Consider the following 17,393-nt stretch of genomic DNA (forward strand, 5'->3'; position numbering starts at 1 on the left):
AGAAGAGAGCCATTAGTGCATGCATGCAATGCCCAGCTTTCTTTCTCCAGCCGCCCTTACTTAGACAGCTCAGGATCAGCTGCCTGGGGAATGGCGCCACCTACAGTGGGTTAGTCTCCCACCTGGGCTGATGCCATCAAGAGATTCCCCCACATACTCTGTGGCCTGTCTCCCAAGTGACTCTAGATTTTGGTCAAGTTGACAGTTATCATCAACCACCGTACTTGTCAGACTGCAAAATGTATTTCACTCCTGACTGATAGTGAGTACCTATGTCTTCTTGTTTGTAGCCTGGTAAAATGTCACTTTTGTGCTCTGAAAATGGAGATGTTGAAAGAAATGCCATAACAAATAAAAACCCGTAACCTCAGGCATAACAGACACGCAATAGAAGACGGCACCCTTCACCCTTGGCCCAAATAAATTATGTCTGTTAGTACAATCAGAATGATATGACACTCTGCTCAGATATGGAGCTCATGCACAAGTGTGCGTGTGCATACTTATGTGCATGTGTGTGTTTTCAGGCAGGATCTCATGTAGCCCAACATGGCCTCAGACTTGCTATGTAGCTAAGGATGTTTATTATGCTTTTCATACTCGTGTTTCCACGACCCAATGTCTAGGATTCCAGGTGTGTGCCACCACCTAGTTTAGGACTAATTGGGGCCAGCCACTATTCAAATTTGTACAAAAGCTTCTCAATTTTTTTAAAGTCTGGCGTGTAATCTAGAAGAACATCATTGTGTCTTCACTATCTCATCACTGCGGCACAATTCCTGCTGTAAATATAACTTACAGGAGAGAGGTTCTATTTTACAGTCCAGTCCATGGTGCTGAGAGGGCGGGGATCCACAGCTCACCAAGGTATAATCTGAAGGTCTGCCATTCAGAGACCCGGCGCTTCAGCGAGGCCCTCCGTCCTTAAAGTTCTACAATTCTTTCTCAGACATTATCACCAGCTGCGGTCTACGGTGTGAGCACATAAGCCTAGAGGGATATTTAACTTTCAAACCATCACACTCCATCTTGATGCCCCATCCATTGGCTCATGCATGTCATATGAAAAATGCATCCCAGCACCAGGGGGCTTGTTATTGCTTCTCCCGCTTCTCACTTTCTGGGAAGCATTCAATGCCTGAACTTCATCTTGCCCGTTTTCCACCCTCAGAGATGTAACCACTGGTGCTGGTTCCTTACATGGTAGAAGAACTGTTAGAAGCTGAGCTCTCAGCGTGGCTTGTTGGCTGGGGGAGGACCAATTAAATTTCTTTAGGCAGCTTGCATAATGCCTTTATTAGAATTTATCAGATGTTTTTCTCATGGTTGGATTTTGATTATATGTTCAAAGACAGCTTATAGGAGATGTACATTTACCCTTTTTCGTATCCATACATATACAGACACGTAATTTTTTCTTATTCTTATTAGGTGCCTGTGTGTGCATGTCTTAGGTGTGGGTATAGTGGCTATAGAGCACATGTGGTGGAGGACAACTTAGTTGAATTATTTATCTCCTTTTGTCTTTACCTGTGTCTGTGGGATTGAATTTGAGTCGCCAGGTTTGCATGGCAAACTAAGCCATCTCACCAGGCCCCTAACTCCATGTGTATGTGTTACTTGTGTTCTGTGATCAGCTGATGTCTCAAGCTCTAATTCCTCCCTACACAGATCAATGTAACCTGAAGACTGAATCGTAAATAGTGCGATAAGAAAATTAATATTATCTGTAGCCCAGGGAACCATGTTCTCACGGCGACAGATAGAGACTTGTCTACAGCAGGAGTCTATCAGCAGCTAGAGTAACTGGAACCTGAGCCTTAGCCTTTTGCCTGGGTGAGAACAGGATAGATCAGGCTGTGTGAGAAGCTGTGTGAAAATGTCAACAGCTTTGGGATCCCACACTGACCTCTGGTTTGTGTGACATGGAGAATGAGTGGCAAGGGTACTGTCATTCCTGGCAAGATGCTCTTGGCCAAAACAGGCACAGTGGCCTTGCCTAAGTTGAATGAGATCCAGGGAGTGAAACACCCCTAGAGAATCCAGGAAAGGAAAAATTAGAATTTTTGTAAATAGCCTTAACAAGTACCAGGGAAGATACCAGCTGCATATTTTAAATGCTCATGTGTGTGTGTGTGTGTGTGTGTGTGTGTGTGCGCGCGCGCATGTCTGTGTGCGTGTGTGTGTGATGCGGGGGAAGTAGGGAATACATGTGAGAACAGGTGTCCTCTGAGATGGAAAGGGGATGTCAGATGCCCTGCAGCTGGAGTTGCAGGTGGTTGAGCTGATAGGACCAGAACTTGGGTCCTCTCCATGGAGCCATCTCTCCAGCCACTCTATCTCTCACATATTTACACATGATCATTCAAGCTACATTTAAACACTTTGCTATCCTTGGGCATGACTGACATAGAAAAGCAGCACATGTCTAACGCATGCAGTGTGATGGGCTTGGAGATGAACATACCACCCATGTTCATCACTGTAACGTATCCTTGTATATCATCTGTAGATGGTTCCTCTGCCCTTTTTATTCATTCTGTGCTGATAAAAACATCACAGTATTTACCGTCTGTGCACATTTCCCCTTCGGTATTGTGGAAAAAAATGAAATGTATCCCCTGGCAATGCTGAAGCACGCGTGGGCATCCCGTATATGGTGCTTCTGTTAAACTTGTCCATATTGGGTTTTATTATCTATGTTGATGAGGACGACTGACTAGGTCTCTTCCTCAAAAGGGCACCAGATTTCATTATAGATGGTTGTAAGCTACCATGTGGTTGCTGGGAATTGAACTCAGGACCTTTGGAAGAGCAGACAGTGCTCTTAACCACTGAGCCATCTCTCCAGGTCCCCTTCAGTACTGTACTGGGCATTATATTGGTAATATGTTGTGTGCTGTCTGAACTCACTGAGAAGCCAGCTCAGAAAGTGGAGTTGGTCCCCCAAATCTAAGCTTGTTTGTATCAAGTGTTCTCTAAGCTTTTTGTCTGGGGATGGTCTGGCTTTCCTAATTCTGTAACAAGGAGGGTAAAAACAGCACAATAGTTAAAACACTGTATCCTTGATAACAGTTAGGAGGTAAACCATTCCCATCTGATGTTACTATTACTTATCCCATGACATAAAAATGCAAATGTTCAGTCATAGAAAACACAGCTTTGTAAACTCTGGCCATAGATAGAAAACTCACTGGGCACTCCCTCTGAATGCCTGGACTTCTTCACTCGGTTTCTACTGAGTGAAGCTCCTGATTTGATGATGTAGTTTCTATCTTTGTTACTCACCACCTATCTATCTGCCTATTATCTAGCTATTCATCTTTCAATACTTGCTATTTTTCTTTCACTCACACTTGCTGTATACTTAATAAACTCACTTATTAAGACCTAAAGGCATGACTACCATAGATCATCTTGCAGACGCCCTCAGTGTTCTTGACAGGAACCCTGAACTCTCATGCCCATTGCTACATTGCTCACAGTAGACAAGACTTGAAAACGTGTGTTGATTGATGTCTGTATGGCTAAAAACATGTTGTGTACAGTGGAAGATTATTCTGCCTTAAAACAGCAAAGCAGACCTGCTGCTTATGACAATGAATGTGGTCTGGAAGGATGCTCTACTGAATTAACAGGCCAGGAACTGGGGGACAAACATCTATGACCTCATTTACATGGGGATCCCAATGTACCGAACGTCCGCTGGATCAGAGATGAACAGTGGTTTCCAGAAGCTGGGAAAACAGTAAGAGCCCAGGAGTCCTAAGCTAAGATCACTGATCACGATCTTCCTGAGACCCAGGCAATGAGAGGTTTGATCTCATTGATTTTACTGAGTAAACAATGAAGGAAAATAAATGCTTGCTCTTTCTCTCCTGCTATTCACTGGGCAAAAGCTGTAAAATGCAAAGTGGACCTGCAGGGCTGTACCAGCATGTTACTTACTAAGTGTATTTAGAATGAGATAATATTATGCATTTGTCTTTTGGCAATTATTTGAAAACTGGTTCTCATTGTGTCTCCTTTTCTAACCCATGGCATGTCTACCTTAAGGGGACCTCTTTCTTTCACACAACAGAAACCCTGGGGTCCTTGCACGGATGGTGACCTGAACCTGCAGGGGAAGAAGGAAGACCTCTGACTCTGCTCAGTTCCTGTTGTGTCTCCAGCTCCCTCCTCACAGGCCCAGGCTTCCTCAGGCTATGTAAATTATCTCTTAGTAATCTGTTATCTTGTGATGTCTTCCAGAAGGGTTTGCACACAAGGGAGAACTAAGAGAGCTGGCACCAAGCATAACCAACCCATGGAGAGTGCCTTAATGATGCCATGAGGACAGCTAGCAGGTCTGTAACACAGGGTGGCCTTGGGGAGGGAGACTGGCTTTGCCGAGTGTACACAGAGTAGAGTGCAGGAGCATGGTGGGAGAGCATGGTGACAGTGTGATCCCCCAGGGTTTTCATTATGTACCCAGAGAGCTTAGAACTGCACATGATTCCCAAACTCAGAGATAATGAATGTAGAAAAATCAAAGGAAACTCATTACGTTAGAACCAGCCAAGAAGCTCTAGGTTTCTGCCCTCTGAGCTTTCTGGTAGGTCCTTGTACCTTGGTGGCTGTTGTGCCCAAATCCGCAAAGTTCATGAAAAAGTCTATGAGAAGACCAAGTCCCGTATGTAAAAGCAAAGAGCCTTTATTTTAAGCAAGTTTGCAAACTTGGTCTCTCTACATGTCCAATGTATTGGAATAAACAGAGAGCCCCGAGCTCAGTTAGAATTGGATTTTTATAGTAGTAAAGGAAGGGGTAAAGAGTTTCTGAGGTCCGGGACCCGTGATTGGCTGACATTTGTCTAAGTGTGTCCTAGTGACCGTGTACTGGCAGATGACCCTATCTACAGCACTTGGAACGTTACGCATTTCCTTTGAATGGTCTCTTCTTGGGTGGTGGTCAGGTAATCTCAGCTTGTGGTTCTTCCTGCATCCAGGTATTGCTTCACGGCAAACTACTAAGACTCAGGCCTCTCATTAAATTTATGGATGGCTGAGTTTTACTCTGGCAGGTAATAATGGTTGGAAGTAAAGAACTTCCTTTGGGTGACCTGCCCATACTTAGCTTATCATGGCTGGCTCCCACAGTGGCAATCCCAAGAAGACAGCCAACTGATCCTGTGAGAAAGAGCAAAGGGGCTTGGAAGTGATTGGCATCTTCTCACTCACAGTTGTAGAAGAGGGTGCAACCTTGTTTGGCCACGATTGTCTTGGGGCCTGTACCTCGAGGCCTGTGGGTAAAGAAAAGCCTGGCTTGAGTTTGCATGAGGATGGGACAGCAAGGGCTGGGTGGATGCTCCTCCAGCAAGAGGGTGGGTTTGGCTGCCTCTCACTGGCTGGAGGTGCTCCCATATCTCAGGATGTTCTTTGGCATATGTAGGCTCACACTCACAGTGGTGGACTGAGTTCCTGCTTTGACTTGACTCCCTATCACTTCTGATTATCCTGCGTCCTGGGGTTGTAGAATGGGCAGATAGCACACCCAAGTTTCCCTGGGGAATAAGGAGTCTCAGGAAGCCTAGCACAACCTCACCTGTGAACACAATTCAGGGACAGTATTTTTTTCACACTGTCACCCTTGAGGCTCCTTGGGGTACAACTCTTTCATTTGCATTAATGGTTAATTCGTGAATGGAGTTACTAACCAAAGTGTGTGTCAATTGTATATGTATTATGAGCAAAGAGACCATTTACTAAGCAACTAGAATGTTTGAATATGAGATATCAAGATACATATTCCTTCAAGAGTCTGAACTGAAACCCAGGAAGCCTATGTTTGGGGGCTCATGGTCAGACATACTCTGTGACAGTCACCAGGTGCTCTGAGGTGAGCTTGACCCTCTTGTTAATTGATTTCAAACTGATCTACAATAGCTCAGGACCTGCCTCCAGTCTCATCAGAGGCATTTCTAGTTACCCTATATATTCTCAATCTCTGTGTATGGTTTTATAGAAAAGGGACTAAGACTGGAGTATAATATCTGGGATGTATCTCAGTAGCAGGATCCATACCCATGATGGCAGATATAAAAGGGTTTGCCCTAATTTGGTTCTGACCTTACCACACAGCAGCCTTCTGTTTTCAACATTTGCTCTTTTAGTTCATAGTGAAATTTTATGTCCATAGGACACCTGAGCCCTCCCTGATTATTCCTCTGCCTGGAAAGGCAGCATAGAAGACAAGGGATAAACTGATAAAGAAAGAGCAAACCCCAAGGACAGCAGCAAGCCGTTCCAGAGTCAAGCTCATATGACATCAGTTTTCTGGGGTTTAGAAGTTCACCCTTTTCTACAAATTTGGAAAGAGTAGGAGCTTCCCAAAGGTAACTGTGTAAGAGGCAAGGCAGATCTGTGTAGAATGAATCAGAAACAGACCCAACTAAGTCTCATTTATTTCATAGTCATCCAGACACTCACAGGTGTTGCTAAAATTCCTTCCCAGGGGAGACAAACAATGCCTACCCCCCTACCTAAGATCCCAACTACATTCCCCCGAAGTTCACCCTGTGGAAACAATGAGTTTATTGGGTGCCCTTCTAAAGTATAACTGTGGGGTTACTTACTGGAGGGTGGACGATCTTCCCCAAAAGGTCACAATAGAAAGCAGGGATGATGGCTTTTCCATAGCTGCATTGATGGAGTACCTCTTCTCAGTCTTCCACGAGCTATATTTTTACCTTCCACCAACCCCCAGGCAATTAAGGCAGAGTTGCACACAAAGGATGGTGTGGAGCAGCCAAATACTTAGTGGTGGTCTCCAGACTCTCCCCACCCCTCTATGAAAGGCTGAAATAGTCAACGAGCCCAGGCAGGATGATCTTTTGCAAGTAGGCATAGCTGAACCTATGCTGGTTGTTTGGCAAAAAAGATCATCATGTTCAACAATAGTTGAGCATACTATAAAATGACAGATATCTGCATCATCTTCCTGCCCAGATCCCGCCCTGTGTTGTTAGCCTTGGTATATTGTCTGACGTATTCTCTTGGTGGAGTTATGCTCTAACTGCAGTGAAGCAAGTAATGGATTACTTGGGGAATCTGGTGGGTATTAGACTGTCCTGCTGAGAATCTACCCAGATGCTCCAGTATAAAACCCAGGGCTTGCCCTTAGAGCTGAGAACCTTGGGACCAAATTTCATCCTTAAATGAAAACTTCACTGTTTCCTAAAGCAGGTCTTTAGGAGGAAGCCCTCTGCCGCGACTGTGCATCAAAGACAATGTCTCTTCAGGGTCATTTCATCAGAGACCAGCAGATCAAGCAGCAGCTGATTCTGAGGGAGAAAGGGGCTCCCTTTCTGAGAAGGGCAGGCCTTCTAGAAAGAGGATTGTAGAAAAGGTAATATAAGCTAAGGTGAGACTGAAGTATTGCTGGGATGGGGTCAGGGTAGATGGTCCATGCAGGGCCATCTAAGCCAGACCATCCTGCTTCAACCTTTTATCTCCGACAAACCTTCAAACCAAATGATTTGCAATGTAGTTTTGGATTCTTAGAAACACATTCTGTGTACCGGACATCAAGGTTATCATACTACTTCCAAGAGATTATGCTGACTTTGATCAATAAACTGAGTCCTACAAAGACCAAGTGGCTTATCCAAGGTCATAGAAGGAGCAAATTTCAAACTACAAGTCAATTTAGAACCTTATAATCAACCTGAAGGCCTGAAAGACTCCAGCACTCCTAACATGGCATAAATGGCGTCATGTTACAGCCACACTATGCAAGCACCTGCCTGTTGTGGGAGCTCTATGATTTCCACATGTGAGGTAGCTAAGATGCGAAACAGATGCCATTGCATCCCCTTGAGGAATTTCCATCTTAATTAAAAAGAGAAGATGAGTCCCTAGGAAGTTAGGGATCTTAGTTTTCAACCTGATCTGTGGCTTCCATGACAGGCTTTAGATGTTTTCAAAACTGCAAATATTATCTTGAGTTATTCCTAAAATATGTGATTCCATATATATTTTATTATTTTTTTTACATAATACTAAAGAGACATTTTAGGCATTGACCAATAAGTGAGTTGTGAAGGATTATTGAGGTTAATACATATTAGTGACAATACAGCAGAGGAGCTATGGACACCATAGGTTTCTGGGCAAAAGTCTGCAAAGGCATATATGCCTCCATGGAAGCATCGAGCAGGCAAGACTCCTTGGGAATAGACACGCTTTTACACTTTGCTTGTTTTTGGGAACAGAATCTGATGTTATTGTGAATTCAATTATGACATCTCATTTCTTAAAAAAAGACACACACATATATGTATGTATATGATGTATATGTATATATGTATGTATATATGCTTATATGAGTGTATGTAAGTGTGTGTGTGTGTGTGTGTGTGTGTGTGTGCATGTGTGTGTACCTTCAGAGGCCTGCAGAGGGCATCAAATCCTTTGGAGCTAGAGTCATAGGTAATTCTGAGCCTTCTATGAAATGGCAACATATGGCCTTAGCTGGTAAGCCATCTCTCCTTCCCAATGCTTTATATTAATCTATTTAATTTATTTGTGTGTGTGTGTGTGTGTGTGTGTGTGTGTGTGTGTGTGCTGGTGCTTGCTGAGATCATAAGAGGGCATTGGATCCTTGGAACTGGAGTTACAGGCATTTATGAACTGCCCGATCTGTGTGTTGGGATTTGAACTTTGATCCTCATGATTGAGCCGCAAGCATGCTTAAATGCAGATATTCCTCTCCAATTCCCCCAGCTTATTAATTTTGAAGTTAGAAATTTGAGTTAGTTTACATTATAGTTATCAGTTCAGTCTTTAGGTAATACTCAGTCAACCCAAAGTGGGTAAAGTGGACATTTGCATTCTCTGTATTTGTGCTTGTTGCTCCACTAATTAAAACTTATGTATATGGCCACATTGTAACTCCGTCATCACTAGCCTCCTGCTGCCAGCAATGAATAACACACAGACACTCAGGTGCAGAGAATCTTGTATTTCCCACACATGGTTGGGATCAGAGCTCGTCAGTCATCTCTGAAGACTTCCTCCTTCCACTGAATGTCAGTTCAGTGCGAGTTAGCTAGTTTGTTGTTGTTGCTGCTGTTATCAAATATTTGGTAAAACAAACCATAGCTTAAGAGAGTCTGGTGGTTTGAATGAGAATGTCCCCGATTGTCTCAGGCATTTTTTTATTTTATTTTATTTTTATTTTTTATTTTTTGCCAAGCTGCACAAAATGAGTTGTCTTTTTCTTCATTCCACCTCGTGGAGAAGACAATTTGAAGGGCCACAGGAAGTTATTCGCTTCCTTGAAGCGTTTTCCATCTGTATAGATCTCATGAATTAGATCCTCCATGCAGATGATGCCGTATTTACCAAGAGATCGAGCAATCGAGGAATTATCTGTCAAGGCAATTCTCTTCTTATGAATTTTGCCATAACCGCGTTTGTAGATGAGCTCATTTACCAACTTCAGATTGGGGTACCCCCATGCAATGTATGGTTCCACAATCCTCAGCATGTTAATTGAAGCCTTGTTGAACTTAACGAAGGTGCCTTTGAAGATCCGCCACAGACGAAGAAGCTGCAACACCTTGTGCACCTTTGGGCTTACACCATTGATACCTCGGATTCTGATGACGAACACCAGCTTCGGTTCTGCGGGCACGTAGAAGTTCCCAGCTTTCCTTGCCATCCTGGCCATGCGAATCTCTGTCCGGTACATCTTCCTGTACTCCTTGTGATAGTACTTTGCCTTCTCATAGATGAGCTTCCTCTGGGCCCTTCGCAGTGACTTCAGGGCAATCTTCTTCCGAAGGCGCTTCATCTTCAACTCTGCGAAATTTCTTCACTTCTTCTTCAGGGTTTCTGGCACAGCAGGAACCTTCTTCTTCTTCAGGGTTCCTGGTGCAGCAGGAACCTTTTTTTTCTTCTGGGTTCCCGCTGCGGCAGGAACCTTTTTCTTCTCCGGCACAGCGTCCATGGTTCCAGGCAGAAAAAAAAAAAGTGTCTCAGGCATTTTAATAGTCTATCTTCAGTTGGTGCTGCTGTTTGGCCAGATTTAGGAGTTGTGGTCTTGCTGGAAGAAGTCTGTCACCAGAGGCAGGCTTTGAGAGCTTAAAACTTCACACTATTTCCAGTTTTCTCGCTCTGCTTTGTGCTTGTGGTCCAAGATGTGTGCTCTGAGCATCACGCCCCTACCAACATCCCTGTTTGTTATTCTCATGTTCTCTGCCATAATATACTCTTATCCTTTGGAACCATAATCCTCCTAAAGCTTTCTTCTGTAAGTTGCCTTGGTCATGATGATGTTTCATTAGAATAGAAAAATAACTAAAAAGAAAAGATTTATTCTGGCTCACACAGTTCCAGGGGATACAGCCCATCCTGGTTGAGATGGTAGGACATCAATAAAGTGAGGTAACTAGTCATATTGTGCCTGTAGCCAGGAAGCAGAAAGAAAACAGGAAGTGGAGCCAGGCTAAGGCAGGGCAAGGCCTAGCTCCAGTGATCTAATTCCTCTAGGTAGGCCTCATTAAAAAGCCCAATCCCAGTTCTGAACCAAGTTTTCCAACACGTGCACCTCAAGGGGTATTTCAAATTCTAACCACAGCAGGCCATGAATAACAGCATCTGATGGTTGTAGCATTAAAATGTAAGACAACAAGGGCTGGGGAGATTGTTTCATTTGTAACTTTTTTGCCTGGCAAGAACGAGAATTGATAGTGACCCCCAACTCCCAAATAAAACCCCAGTGTACGGGGGCATGCCTGTGATTCCAGTACTGGGAAGGTAGAGACAAGAGGATCCCTGGGCTTACTGGCTGATCAACCTGGCTTTAATGCACAAATCCCAGGCCAAGTGAGACAGCCTGTCTCTGAAACCAAAATGAATGACACCTGAAGAAAAATAACACTCTAGGTTGACCTCTGGCCTTCACATGAACTTGTACATATATGCATACCCACTCTGTACATATATATGGGCCCCACATATAAACATGTACACACAGATACACAAATACACATACACACAAATAAGACAACATGACTGGCCATATTCAGCATTGCCTTCAATGTACATAGAGTAATGAAGTCACTGTAGCCTGTGACATCTGAGATGGTTCCACAGAGGCAGTAGTCTTGGTGCTGTATGTTAATAAATAGGTTGTTTGATTGATGGTTGACTGGCTTAGCTAGAGATCTAGAAATGGCCTGAGCCCAGTGTAGAGAAAGATACTTTAAACCAAGGAAGGACTTCAACAGAGGTTCTGTGCAGAGCAGCGGTCTCTGCAGAATGGGAAGAGGATGTACCCATTAGTGAGAGACCACAGGGTGTCACAGAGACAAGACTGGGTTGTGATGAGAGACTGACTGTGTGCTCTGGCACCAGAAGAATGTGGAGTGCTTCTTTGATACACTACCTGTCTCCCATCCTGTTTGTCTCTGCAGACCTCTCCTTGCCATCGCTGGTGCCATGTGCAGAATCCTCACGCATCAATGGTTTTACTAGCAGAAAGATGATCCTACATAAAGTGGGTCATATCACAGCTAGGGTCAGCCCAACCCAGCAAACTCAAGCATGTTCTTGGCACTGTAGGCAGGTTCTCATACCAAGGACAGTTTCTGCATGGTCCTTTCTTCTTGGACTGATATCTGTCTGAAGAATGCAACTGTCTCAGGAAGTTTAGGTTTTCTACTAGAATGAGATTTGGAACCCACTTCCTCTGCAGAATCCAAATTCCACTGAGAATTCCCTTGTGCTGTTTGGTTATAGTGAACAAATTGTTAATAAGGCAGAGTCAACTTTTATGAATTACTTTCAAAAATGTTATTAAAATGAGGCACTAAGAGCTATAAAAAATCACTGCACAAACCACTGAACCCTAAAATAGATTATTATTAGCCAAGTTCATGAGCTAGCCAGAGCCCTTCCCCAGTGCCTCTCTTACACTTATGAAGCTAGGCACAGTTGCAAGATGAAAGCTTCTTGGTAGTTGGCTGTTCCTGGTAGTTTTACTAAGTCTATGTTTATTCCTAAAAATACACTATGTGCTCAACTTGTCACAGAGCTTTTAAAGTACCTTTATAATCCATTTTTATGATTTTTTTCTACATGTGTAAAATCATGCCTGGTAATACACATTCATGTTGATCAATTTTATTGGTGTTTACAATTTTTTTAACTTTCTGTATGAATGTGAATATTCTGTAATGTTGATTAGTTTTTTAAACAATGTAATCTGTATTTTTCTGCTTGGAGGTTCATTAATATTTGCTAACATGACTTTCACTACTGTCTCCCTGTGACAGAGTCATTTGAAAATGGAGACCCAGAATATCAGCATGTATAAAGCTGACAGCATGCTGGGGAGCAGAGGGCAGCCTGGATGGAATTTCTCTCCCAGAGACTCACTCCCCCAGTGAGCACCTTCTTGGCTTTCCCTTGGGGGATGGGGCAGCACAGCCCCAGGGAGCCAGGTGAGCACACAGCAAGGTGATCAGAGGAGGTCCCTTTCCAGGGATGGGGAGGGTGGGGAATGTCTTCAGAAGGAGGCCAGTTCATCTACATTTTAAAGGACTAGCATTGGTCCAGAAGAGGTTGTTGCAGTGGGACCTGGCCTGCAGAAGGGCATCTGAGAGTGGAGGGAAGGCTGTATGGAGCCTGAGCCCTCTTAGACAAGTGAAGACTGGGGAAGTGGGGAGGGCTTAGCTCTAAGTGATTTGATTAGGGAGCAAAAGGACCCAGTTTTGTTTAAGAAGAAACTTCTGGAATTTTTAGCTTTACTATTTTTTTTTTTTGTCTTTCTATGTGAGGATGAGCAGAACAATGCATGTGTTCATCTAACTGATGGTAACACCCGAAATATTTTTTTTCAATATTGTATTTTTTTAAAGCCATCTTTTTTTCATTTTACATACCAATCCCAGGTTCCTCTCCCTTTTCCCTCCTCTCCTCCAGCTCTCCTCACCTGCCACTCACCTCACCCCATCCACTCCTCAGAGAGGGTAAGACTTCCCATGGGGAGTCAACAAAGTCTGGCACATCACTTGAGGCAGGGCCAAGGCCCTCCCCCTATATCTAGGCTGAGCACCTATCCCTCCAAAGAGAATGGACTCCAAAAAGTCAGTTCAAGTACTAGGGATAAATCCTGATCCCACTGCCAGTGACCCCACAGACTGCCTCAGCCACACAACTGTCACTCACATTCAGAGGGCCTAGTTCGAGGCTATGCAGGTTTCCCTGCTATCAACCCAGAGTCAGTGAGTTCCCACTCGCTCAGGTCAGCTGTTTCTGTGGGTTTCCCCATCATTGTCTTGACTGACCCCTTTGCTCAGATTATTGCTCCTCCCTCGCCTTGACTGGGCTCTGGGATCTTGACCCAGTGTTAGCTGTGGATCTCTGCATCTGCTTCCACCAGTTACTAAGTGAAGTTTCTATGATGACAATTAAGGAAGTAATCAATATGATTACAGGGCAAGGCCAGTTCAGGCATCCTCTCCACTATTGTTTAGGGTCTTAGCTGGGGTCATCCTTGTGGATTCCTGGGAATTTCCCTAGTGCTAGGTTTCTTACTAGCCCCATAATAGTTCCCTCAATCAAGATATCTCTTTCCTTGCTCTCTGTCTCTCTCTGTCTCTGTCTCTCTGTCTCTGTCTCTGTCTATCTCTCTCCCCTTCCCCAATCTCAACCATCCAGTTCCCTCATGTTCTCCCTACTTCCCTACTCCCTCTCCCCTTCTGCCCTCCCTTCTTTCCTCCTCCCTCCATGCTCCCAATTTTGACAGGCGTTCTTATCTATTTCCCTTCCTGGGGAATCTATGTATGTCTCTCTTGCAGTTTTCCTTGTTACCTGGCTTCTCTGGGGTCATGGAGTATAGGTTGGTTACCGTTTGCTTTATGTCTAATATCCACTTATGAGTAAGTACATACAATGTTTGTCTTTCTGTGCCTGGCTTACCTCACTCAGGATGGTTTTTTTCTAGTTTCAGGATATCATTGGTGGTTTTATTTATTTATTTATTTATTTATTTGCCGCTAAGTAGTACTCCACTGTGTAAATGTACCACATTTTCTTTATCCATTTGTTGGATGAGGGCATCTAGGTTGTTTCCAGGTTCTGGATATTATGAATAATGCTGCTATTAAGATAGTTCAGCAAATATCCTTGTGGTATGAGCGTGCATCCTTTAGGTATATGCCCAAGAGTGGTTTTGCTGGGTCCTGAGGTAGACTGATTCCCAATTTTCTGAGAAACCTCCATATTGAGTTCCAAAGTGACTGCACAAGTTTGCACTCTCACCAGCAATAGAGGAGTGTTCCCTGACTCCACATTCTTTCTAGCATAAGCTTTCATTACTGTTTTTCATCTTAGTCATCCTGACTGGTGTAAGATGGTATATCAGAACTATTTTGATTAGATTTTCCCTAACAGCTAAAGATGTTGAGCAATTCTTTAAATATCTTTTGGTTATTTGAGACTTTTCTGTTGAGAAACCTCTGTTTAGATCTGTTTCCCATTTTAAATTGTATTATTTTATATTTTGATGTCTAGTTTCTTGAGTTCTTTATGTATTTTGGAGAGTTCTTTATATATTCTGTCCAATATGAGGTTGGTAAAGATCTTTTCCCATTCAGTCAGTTGACGTTTTGTCTTACTGACAGTGTCTTTTGCCTAACAGAAGCTTCTCATTTTCAGAGTTCCCATTTATTTATTGTTGCTTTCAGTGTCTGTGCTACTGGTGTTATATTTAGGAAGTGGTCTCCTGTGCCAACACATACAAGGCTACTTACTAATTTCTCTTCTATGAGGTTCATTGTGGCTGGATTTAAGTTGAGGTATTTGATTCATTTGAGCTTGAGTTTTGTGCATGGCGAATTTTCATTTCCTCTTTAAGGGTCTCTACGATTTTCATAAAGTTATATTTAAGATAATTTTCTTCTGCTTCTTCTGGGTTAGGATGCTCAGGTCTTCCTGTTGTAGGACCACTAGGTTTTGGTGTTGTTATATTGCTCTTTAGGTTGTTGAATATATTCTTGCATTGGCGTTTGCCCATCTCTTCTTCCAATGAGTTCAGGCAGTCTCTTTGCCTCTTGGTCCAAACTTTGCAGTTGGTATCTGTGTTGCAAGGATCCTCTCTTGAACCAGTTGTTGCAATTGCTGTCTGTGTTTCGGTGAGCTGCTCTTGATCCACTCTGTGCAGTTCCTGTCTGTGTCTCAAGGACCACTCAGGTCTCCAAGGATATGTGGGTTTGGGGGCAGAGTGGACCTTGTAGATTACAGAGTCCAATACAGGGGTATTGGAGCAGCCTGCTTGCAGGAGGCTTGCCTGCTGCCTGGATAACCCAGCAGAAGTAGGTGGCAGGGAGGGGTCGGAGTTTTGCCTCAGGGCCTAGAGCCTAGAGACTGGGTTCTCCAGCTGAGGGGCTGGTCACTTACCTCTTGGCCTGCTCTGTAAAGTTCCAGTCTGTGACCCAGAGAGCCACTGAGGCCATGGGTGCTGGGTGGGTTTGGGGGTGGAGTCAGACTCATAGATTACAGGATCTAATTCAGGGGTGATGCCGTGTGCTGGTCTAACAGGTCTGTACCACCCACCATCACGGTGTTTTGGTGATGTTTCAGTGGTTGTTAATATTTCTCTATTTCTATAATATAAGCAACCAATGTCATACATTTTAATCAGAGTATAACTTTAGACATAGTCCACGAGTTTTAAGATGTAATGTTTCATTGAAGATGTTTTAGTTACCATGGAGAACTCTTACATTACCTATAGTTATTTTAGAGTTTGTGACTTAGCTTAAAAATTAACTATGCAGATTCTCCTTGGTGTGTGGTAAGATTACATCCTGAGATATTTGTCATAATATGATATTGGAAAAGATGAAAATGCATAGTAAGTCAAAAGCACTGCAACTTGAAAGTGCACTGAGCATGCTTAACCTAGTGAACCCCACACTTGAGCAATGGAGCGCACAGGAGATGGTTGCTCCACTATAGTGGTGGTGTGGCCAACATGGGCAAGGGGCTAGTCTGCGTGCTGCTCTCACTATCTCCAGAGAGTAGGGGATTCACATCCTTAGCCTGCCAAAAGATCAAAATACTAAGTTCAAATACAGCCCAGCATGTATTGCTTTCACTCAAGATAGGAAAGAAAAAAATAAAAAGAAACAAAGGAAGAAAAGGGAAAAAAAACATGTAAGAACCATCAAAAGTCATAATGGACTGTTTCCATTTTAATTTCATTATCAAGTTCTTTGGCCTTTTGAGGAAATGCATTTGTTTGAATTCAATCATTTTAATTTGTTAAGGTTAATGTTGCAGCCAAACTATAGAGCTTTTGAAAATTAGTTCATGTGCTGCTAGACGAAAAAAAAAAAAAGAATGAAAAGGTGTATTCTACAGTCACTCTGTATACTCAGATTACTTAATCAAGTTTTGCAAATCTTTTAAATTTTTTTGCTTCTGTATAGCCATTCTTTGAGAAAGATCATTCATTCAATTTTAGAAGCTTTATAGGTATATTCTAATAGTTGATTTGGTTTACAGGTATATTCTAATAGTTGATTTTATTTTATAGACTAGGATGCTCTGTGTGTATTCTTGACGGTTTTGCTTTATTATTTTATTGTTTGATTTTATAACATAGTGTTTTGATAAAATCTACCCCACACTCTGTCTTTTCCAACTCTTCCCACCCCTACTTCTCCCTTCTGCTCCATGAACTCACAGCACCTGCGGTTCCCTGTGCAAAGCCTGCACAAGATACAGCCTGTCCGCATTCCTGCACTGACCATGGAGGTGCCCGCTGTGCGGGTGATTCGGCTGCAATGCTTCCTGTTGCTTGCCTTAGTAAATAAAACTTTTGACCAACCTTGTAGCCAAGTCAATCATTTGCTTTGAGATCATTTAAAGTAATGTACTGTATACTCATCTTGTATATTTTAATTTGCCTTTAAAAAAGCAAAATAATCATTCTTACTATTTCTTGGATTCCTCATGTCAGCTTTTATAAACTAAACAGGTTGCAAAGCTTTAATCTTAAATCATGTTTCTTCTTATATCTTCTCCATGGACCTGACTCAGAACAGTGTGTGTGTGTGTGTGTGTGTGTGTGTGTGTGTGTGTGTGTGTGCATGGGGTGTGGTAATTAGATTGAAGATCTCTTCTGAAAGCAATAATGTTGAAAATAACAAGTGATCCACAAAATACGTTGAAACCAACATGTGGACATGGGCTTGAACACCCTGTCTGTGGTTTGCTTGTTTTGTAAGTCAGTAAGGTCAAAAAAGCAACTTCTGCCTTTGTAAAACACTTGCAAAAGCTGAAGTAAGACAAAGTCCTTTAATCTTTTCCCAGAACAGGCTTTATGTGCTGTTCTGTAGAGA

General features: G+C 43.0%; 1 pseudogene; it reads right to left on the bottom strand.

Moving 5' to 3' along the window:
- Nucleotides 1–9,217: 9,217 nt before the first annotated feature.
- Nucleotides 9,218–9,988, bottom strand: LOC121439943 (annotated as a pseudogene).
- Between the last annotated feature and the right edge of the window lie 7,405 nt (nt 9,989–17,393).

The sequence above is a fragment of the Microtus oregoni genome, unplaced genomic scaffold (genome assembly GCF_018167655.1).
Source record: "Microtus oregoni isolate MIOR12 unplaced genomic scaffold, Mior012 000064F_ref0000363, whole genome shotgun sequence".
Lineage (NCBI taxonomy): Eukaryota > Metazoa > Chordata > Mammalia > Rodentia > Cricetidae > Microtus > Microtus oregoni.